The sequence below is a fragment of the Engystomops pustulosus genome, chromosome 2, assembly GCF_040894005.1.
Source record: "Engystomops pustulosus chromosome 2, aEngPut4.maternal, whole genome shotgun sequence".
NCBI classification, from domain to species: Eukaryota; Metazoa; Chordata; class Amphibia; order Anura; family Leptodactylidae; genus Engystomops; species Engystomops pustulosus.
The window spans coordinates 85,301,809-85,311,610 of NC_092412.1; positions in this window are offsets into that span (position 1 = coordinate 85,301,809).

The window sequence follows — 9,802 nt, forward strand, 5'->3', positions numbered from 1 at the left end:
GCTTGTTGCTTACTTGCTTAAGGTTGTTAACTTCATAATTACTAACATAGAATATAGACATATACAATCGTAAAACATACTAGTGGATACTTACAGCTACTACAGTGTTCTAGAGTAAGAATAAAACCAACGTTGCTCGGGAGGGACATTGTCTATTGATCCTGAGGTGACTTGGTGTTGGCACATTAAGGTGCCTGACTGACAACCCTGAGCTGGTGGATACAGTCTATACCCTCACGTCCAGGGCTGAAACACTGCGGGGTGGATATGACACTATCCAGAGGGTTTAGTGCAGGGTGGGGGAGGGGGGGCTTTCCTGGTACAAAGACTTACATTTCACTGTCAGGATCAGGTGTGATGTGCAGACATGGTACCAGCTCTCTAGTGCACCATAAATCCTGTGCTCTAATGTAGCCTGGTTGCTAAGTCGTAAGCCTGGCCTGGCATTTGTTGATACTGGAGTCTGGCCTGTTGTTTGTTGATACTGGAGTTGGGCCTGGCATTGGTTGATACTGGACAGACTGACGACTTCCACCATGAGGGTTTGCTATTGGATCAAGTATAACTATGCTGGAGTTCGGGTGTGAACCCTACCATCTGCATCAGTGGCAAAGAAGTGGAAGGGGTACCTGTGGATGTTAATTCTCCAGTTGAACTGTTTAGGCCGGTGTGCTCGAAGGTGCTCAACAGTGACCTGGTATCTGGAGTAGGAAACATGCAGGACAACGCTACGGTTGGGTCCTTGCAACTTCAAAATTGACGCTGGGTCACTGGTGACATTCTCTGGTCCACAGGTCTTGGTGCCGGGAACAGGAAACCACCGGAAGCCGATGCTTGGATACCAATACAAGTCAGACACTGGGATGGTGTTACCAATAAGCCTGGCAGGCAATAGAGAAAAATAGGGAGGTTGATGGAGGAAGGTAAAAAGGGGAAAAAGCCATAGAACGGTCCAGCCATTTATTACAGCGCCATCTTCGGTTCTGTGTTAAGAATAGGAAATTTGGCCTCCAAATGTTATCCTTTGTGATTGTAGCCTGAAACCTGAAAAAAAGGTTAAATCATGTGGCTCCATGCTGCAGATTTTTAACAATTGTATTGTTCATTGATTAATCTAGAGCAATAAAAAAATCAGTATCTCTTATAATCACAAGCTTTACTGACCTGGAATAACTAACACAAAAATCACAATAATAGGTTTACAGTATCCTCTATAATTAAAAGCCTCCTAAACATAAACGCTCTGAGCACACTCAGTTTTCCTTTCAGTATCTTTGGAAAGCTTTTGCTATGTATAAACAAATTCCTTATATTTCCTGGTTAGGAAGGTGCCGCCTACTCATGAGCCAGTTATTTATAAAATTATTTATATTTACCAAAAACACTAGAACATTTTTCCCTGAATACAAGGCTGCATCTCCTTTCATGGCTCTAGGAGGATCTTTCTCAAAGCCTTTGGAGGAGCTGTGGTCCTAGATTAATACTTAATTTTTACTTCCTTGCTCTTCACATGGCTCTAGGAGGATCTTTTCGCAAAGCCTTTAGAGGAGCTGTGGTCCTAGATTAATACTTAATTTTTACTGCCTTGCAATTAGCTACATAAGCAAATGTGTTTCTAAACAGCTCTCTAGTGGTCTGACTCAACACAGCATTCCTTTAAGAGCTTAGGATAAGGAATTAGGTACTCTATTCCTATCTTTCAAAGACCAGCAAATATTCTGAGGTCCACTATGCCACTATGTGTGTCTCTAAGAAACAAGATACAAACAAGGTTGGCAGTGATGCAAAACAACAATTATACAGAATAAACATCACAATAAAGTGCCAAATACCTGCTGCATGGTGATATCATTCAGATTGTGGTTCATTCCTTCACCTTTGTGGGAATGCTTCTTAATCAAGCCATTCTTGAGCCAAAATATGGAAATGAAGCAATGCTATTTGCCCTATAACACCATTAATTCCCCGCAGTAAATGAGCTTTATCCAAGATTTTTTCAACTCCCATTCCAAATCCATCCGTATGGTCTTAGTTAATCCTTGCTTCAAAATTATTAACTGCACTATATTCGCATCATAATAAAACTCAACAATAACCCACTGGCCCAAAAAGAAGCTGAAATAGCCAGATTAGACGAATTATGCTCCCTGCATACGCAGATCCATGACAAGTTCCATAAATCATGATAGTTTAGCATTTACAACATGCCTTCCAGAGGACTACAACTAACCTTTACATAAACAGACACGTTCTGCATAAGATTCTGAGATACCCACCCTGCTAATACAGAGCATGTAGGCTTTCCTTCACCCAACTATAAGATAGACGTGAGCATCTCCATACATCTATAATTATATACATATGCAATTGCTCCAAATCAGACTTTGTTCTTGCCTAATATAATTAATATCATACGGTACCTATGTGATTGTGGATGTACATGTATGACTTTTAACATGTACATGTATGAACATATATTTTCACCTCTAGAATGTGTCATTCCAAAAAGGTTAACTATTCCTTTGAGCATTCAGGCGTCTGAAGATATTAGTCCTGAAAGATTTAATTCACATGACCTTATTATATGTCTCTTTTGTATCCTAGGTTAATACCGGCATAATACTGCACACTGGTCCTGTAATGATAAATTAAATGTATCAGGCAGATGCCTTGCTCTTTATGTTGCACTTCTTTAGAGGTGTCTTTCCAGTCATTTGTACTAAATTTGTTTCACTGTCTGGGTACCTTAAAGAGACCTGTCACCCTAAAAAGTTAGGAGCTGCTTACTTTAAAAAGCTAGTGCTAACCCATTTTTATCAGTGTTAATCTGCTAGCTTTATTAGAACCCTCCAATAAAGCTAGCAGACACAGCAGCACCATAGCCTCAGAACGCAGACCGAGCTTACATGAGGGGGTGGTCCGAGGTGCTGCGCCTTACACCTTATACATATGGAGGTACAATGTACTGTACATATTTTGCATATTCCTCCAGTCGGTGACGTGCAGTCCAAGTTGCAATGATTTCTTTACATGGACGAAAATTTGTTTTTCAAGGCTTTCTGCACCTGTCTAAATATTTAACTCCACTGGTGCGAGACACACCACAATTATTAAGAGTTTCTGATCCGCTAATAATTCATTTGCCTTGGCTTTGCTATGGTGTAGATTTTAATTTTAACCCATGACATTAAATCTGGTAGGGAATTTTGTTCAAAGTGGTGCATAGTACTCAAAAGGTTAAATAGCCATAAAGTATAATGTGTTGGCCCATTATTTATGTGGCTTCTCCAGGTTGTGTAAATTATCCCTAACAGTTGCTCATCATGGACTTGATACAAGATCAAATAGATATTATTCCATAGTAGTGATACTAAAAGGGAAAGTGTCATCAAGAACAGGCACAATTAACCTTACTAACCCCCTACTTCACCTTTCTTGAAAAGTGCAGTGCAGACATTCCAGCTTAAATCTGCCTCCTCCAACCAGTAAAATCTTCCCCAAACATTGTCTACCTTGGTCTTTGTTGGCTTCGCCCATCGCAGCTTAGCAATACCCAACACAGGGTGAATGAAATGGCAAAGACCTGAAGTTTCCCACACAGTGCTAACTGCTAAATACACCATGCAGTGAGAGGGACAGCATTCTGGCAAGGACAGGAAGTGGGAAGGAAGAGGACTGTCTGTCTGCTCAGGCTGAAATCTGAAGAGACACTGAGCTGTCAATAAGAAGAAGGAGATGTGGTTCGCTGGCAGCCTGGAGAAAGCAGGCTGACTATTTGTCCACTTATTTGCATGTCATAAAAATGGCTTCAAATGATCTGTAATTAGTGGCAGATTATTTTAGGTGACATTTCTTTAAAGGTTACCTTTAAAGAAACATGGCTACTGTTAGCCACAATGCTTTTCTTATCTAAAAAAAAACAGTTTTGCAAAGAGCCACAAATATACAGTATAAATAAAAAATTTAAATTTTAAAATTATAGCTGGAAGACACAACAATACATAATGTAATGTAGTTATTATTGTATTTCTATGTCAAGCAGATAGCTTTTTAAATTACTATTATAATGATGCTGACAGAATAACCAGTCCTGCAAAAGCGCACCCACAACCAGACTTGGCACACGCTGCCAGATGAGGTTTAATGTTCGGATAAACTGCCCTGATAATAGACAAACCACTGAAACCATCTGGAGCTTGCTAAAAGGCTCTGAATTATAATTATCTGTCAGTAAAAAACGGAACTTGTTTTCATATGGCAGCAACTTGCGGAGCGGACAATTGTAGCGGACACAAAGAACAGTCAGACAAGCAAAGGTCTTAACACAAGATATCAGTTCAGGAGTCAACAAGCAAAGTGAAAAACAAACTCATATTGCAGCATCAAAAGAGAAATGAGCCATAGGAAGTTAATCTCTGGCAAAGAGGTCTACCACCCGGGATGTTTTATTGGAGGCTAATAGGATAACTTAGTATGTCAGAAAGAAAAACACTTAAGATATTAACCCTTGCCTAACTCTCAAAACAGCTACAAGAATAGGGAATGTGACAACCATGTTATTTTGACCTAATGTATATTTCACAGCAATTATTTGTACTCTAGATATTTCTTTATATGTATTTTTCACATTGAATATTGAATAACGCCACTATCAAGTACAGTTTGTTATGCAGCATACAAGCCCTATTATAGCTACATACACAGGAAAATAGAAAAGTTATGCATTTTTGAAGGTGAGCAGCAAAAAAACAGAAATGGAAAATGTCCATAAAATGTTGTTTGATCTGTAATCTTTCTAGCATTGCAATAAAACAAAAGGACACTTATGAAATGAGTCAACACAAAGCAGAGATGTGGTAAATGCTGGTCACAGGCATCTTCTTTACTTTACTTTGCCTATTTTTAGCCACTGAATTATCTCTTGTCTTTTTCCTGTCCTATAGTTTATATTTTCTTGATCTCTTACCATTTAATATTTTGTTAACCTTCACCTACTGTATATTTTAGCACATCATGAACTACCTGCTGTAACATATCTCCTTAGTTTGCTGTAACCAGCATATTGACATAGGTTTCTTGGAAGTATGTACCGTATATACTCAAGTCCGGATATAAGCCGTGTTACCCAATTTTACCACAAAAAAATGGGAAAACCTATTGACTTGAGTATGACTTCACTTTGGCCTACAGGGGGAAAAGCATTGGTCACAGCCTCCACCCAGTATATAGTTAGCCCTTCCACCCATGCCCCCAGTATATAGCTATCTAGCACATGCCTTCTATTATATAGCTAGCCAGCCCCTGACTCCCAGTATATAGCCAGCCAGCACATGCCCCAGGTATATAGTCAGCCGGCCCATGACCCCTAGTATATAGTCAACCATATCTCCCAGTATATAGCCAGCCCCTGCTCCCACTTTATAGCCAGTCAGCTCAAGACCCAGTGTATATCCAGCCCATGCCCAGTATATAGCCTACCAACCCATGGTATATAGACTTCCAGCCCCCAGTATATAGCCTGCCTATAGTATATAGCCAGCTAGTCCCCATAGTATATAGCAACCCCAATTGTTTTATAGCCATAACCAGCCTCCATAGTATATAGCACCCCCTAGTATATAGACAGCCCCCAAGCATATAGCCAGCCCCACCATGTATAGCCAGCCAGCACCTAGCCCGCCCCACAGGCACTTAAAAAAAATAAACTCACTTATCACCTTTCTGACTCCCCCAAGCAGGTTCTCTTCTTTTTTCTAGTGGCAGGTCCATGAGCACTGGCAACGCACAGGCAATTACATCAGCAGGCAAGAAGAATACCTGCACAGGGCATCGGAACAGTGAGTATTGACTTTGTTTTTTTATTATAGACTCAAGTAAAAGCCGAGTTTGGTATTTTCAGAACATTTTTTGTGCTTGAGTATCTATGGTAAATTATTTGCTATTTACATATTTTACAGGGTACCCAACTGAAGATATTAGTGTCATTATTATTATTACTATTATTATTATTATTACCCCATACGGTAAAAACTATAACAGAAAACCACACTCATGTCCATATAACCACTTTTTTCATATAACCACTTTTTTCATATAACTGTACTTTAATAAACACAGTTCCCAAATTTGTATCAATGAAAATGTTAGCTCATGCAGCTAACCCAGCTCTGTACACCAAAGCATTTAAAATGGTTACAGATGCCATAAAATGCCGTTAAGAATAAAGCTGTACAATTCAAGCTTATAAGAAAATGTGTTTTCAAAATTAATTTCAGCTTCTCATATTCTCAAAATATTAAATGTTGCCATCAACATTTCTTATGGGAGGGGGGCATAATTATTATAAGGAAGACCTATATTTGACATAATTCAATTTGGGAGCATTTTATATAATGTTAAGAGGTTGTTGTATACAATATAATTAATGGGGATAGCTTTGGATGTTTCTAATTCAATTGTACATAATATAATTCAGATCTCTATCTTTTTAATTGGGTGGCTCTGTGTTTATTCTGATTAGGCGGGGGAGGGTAGTATATATCCATTTCAATCTAATGGGAATAGAATGTTTTATGTACTGTGGTGCACAATAAATATTCATTGAGGTGCTCTACATAAGTATAGTGTATATTATAATATATTGAGGACTTTCTGTGTATCTTCTGTAAATGCAGTAAATACAGCATGGTCATTTGTAAATGGTCTATAAGATTGGTATTATGGTATCTTCAGAGTGATGAGTAGGTTTTATATTATTTAGGAGCACATTGTCAGATATCCATGAGATATTGTAGTTAGCCATTGGACACTACTTGTAGTAACTGGTATTTTCAGGAGCAGTGTGGAGATGTGTTGCAGGGAGCATAAAAGATTTGGGTGGCTGATTCTGCAGTGATACTGTAAGTTTCATACAGTAGAAGTTATTATGAAGATCTGTTCAGACATAAGACATGTCACCTGTGAGTTGATAGGTGTGGTTTCCTTCTGTTTCATTCACAAAATGAAAGTGAGCCAACTCTGTCTACTCAATGCAAGGTTGTAGGTTGTGGGGGGCAGAAGGCAATATGAGCTCCTGGATCAGTGCCCACAAAAACTTTAGCTACCAAATCTGCCCCTAGCAGAATAACAAAGGATAGCAGTGTGACTGCTGGGTTTGAGATAGAAAGTCCTAGCACTAATATAATGTAGGAAATATGTGAGCTATTTTAAGACTAGGAAATGAGACTAGGTAGTGTGTGTGGCCTCATCTAGATACAATGACTGGGCATGCTCCAGATGACCTGGACTATAGTAAAATTAAAACTTAGGACTTTTGAAAGGAGGTGAGCAAAACACTGAAACACAAAATAGAAATGAGCATTGGCGAAAGGGAATACATATGTTGTATAATGTATATATATATATATAGTATATGTTATGTTGTATAGAACATTTCATGATGTAGGAATAGAAACTTGTTCCAACATTCATGTATTAAAAGGATCTGTTTAACGTAAGTAACATTGCGTCCTATTTCATGCTCCATTAAGTTAGGTTCACTGATAGGTTAAGAGAGCATAGCTCAGACCATGTTAAAACAGCATTCCTGAAATGTTGGCAATATAACATTCATTGTGCAAAAAATGCAGCATTGCTCTGAATTTTGCCTTCTTTTTTTATACTGCCTTGACCACTTCATTAGAAAATTGGGGTGGATGGGTTCTGTGTCTAAGTTGAAAAGCCTGTAGCATCCTGAAAGCCAGACAAATACTGTGCATCATAGTTTATGCAATAAACTGGAGTGAAACATATGTCAGATCTATGGCAGGTTTTTGGTGGTGTAAACTCATTTTCTGGTGTACTAATCACAGGAAATATTCATTAGAAGAAGGATGCCATCACATTTGATATACTTGTAGATGCTTTGGTTTAATGCATTTTGGCACCTAAGTGGCGGTACACAATACATAGTACACAAGGAAAGAAGAATATCTGATATGTACTGAAAAACAGAATTATCCTAATAAATTGTATAATTAATCAGATTTTTAGGATTCATGTTGGTGGCCTCAGACATAAAGTCAAGAGAAAGTAACAATATTTTAAAAATAAAAAAATGGCATTTGAAATCATTCCCCTTTTTCTAGAACACATAAAAAAATCACTAGACATAATCATATACAGAAACTAAAATTTATGAAGTTGAATTCCATTAAAAATAGAATAGAACAAGTACAAGGCTATGTCCTTATTCACAGACCATGCTACATCTTTCTCTTCGAAAGGTACAGACTCTGATCCAAAGGAAGGAGTACAGAAACAATTTATGGACAAAAAATATACTATAGATGGTTAACAATTTTATTCTATATTTAATTTTTTAAGTATTTCTATAAAATATAAAATATCTTTTTGAGTATTTTTTCTTTAATTAATATACTATGACCCAAAGCAGCAGCAAAAAATATATAAACCTATTTTAGACACAAAACTTTGGTATGATTTAGGTATTTTTAGCTTTTATATTCATACACATGTGAATTTATCTATTTACATATTAGTTTGAATGATATATTCTTTTGCTATCTCTTTATATTTCTTTGATGACTTTTAAATGTGATATTTAGTACTGGAGTATGTTGTAACTGGTATTACTCCAAAACATTATGGGGGATTTATCACCACTTTGTCTGGTTTCTTCTACTAGAACCTCAGCTGATATTTTTGGTCTCAAAAAACCTCAAAAAGTAGTAGAAGAAATCAAAGTGATAATAAAAATGTGTTTGTATGACATAAAGTGCATATTGTAATTTGTCTAATAGTAACATCAGGGAGGTTCACAACCCCCAGTTCTATCTCTGATATTTCTTTTCCCTAATAATTGTAATATTGTATATTTTATTATATATTGTATTTATATTCATATATATTAAATTTCATAATGAAGTTTGCTTTTAATTTTATCATATAAGGACCCATTATCTTGAAATGTAGTGTTTTGGGGAGTCTTACATCTTCAAGATTGTCTGTTTTGTCTCTCTAAATTATGTACAAATCCTGTATTTCTACAAAGTTTTCGCTGAGGTTGTGTTTTAGCAGTAACTAATCGGTAGTTTTGAAGAACTGTGACTTCATTGAACTTTTTATTCGATTATGAAGTCACCTTTGACATGCGTGACCTTATTTAATTCTTTAGGAAAGTAATCTATTCTAATCGCATGATGGATTTCACCATAACAAAGAGTTTAACCTTTATTTAAATTTACTGGTTTATTCTTTCTGATCACATAAATTGTAAAAAGCTTGAAGTATTGAATTGTTAGTAATATATTACTCAAACTATATAGTACTTCATTGAATATTAATAGTGGTAAAACTTTAAAATTCTGGGCCCAAAGTGTTAATCATATTTCAGCAAGTAATGGATATGGTTTGAATACTGAAAAGTTATACAATTTCAAAATCACCTTGTGTATCATTTCCTCATGGTGTATGAGATCTCTGCTTACTGTCCTGCTATGGAAGTGTCATTGTTTATTTCCAGTGGACAGAAATCTGACCATGGGCACACAGGTGCAGGGCTCTTTAACATGAAAAGAATTGGAGATTTGCTAGATGTCCCATTAGGGTAATAAATATCATGTAGTACCACCACACCATAAACAATACATGATAGAGAAAGAGAGCAAAAGCCGGTGTGTATAGGTTCAGAAAATATGTAAAAAAAAATAAAAATTTAAACAGGTTTATTGAGCACAATACATACGCATAGATGACAAGCATCAGATGGAGTAAAAACCAATTAAAAGTGTACAAAAGATAC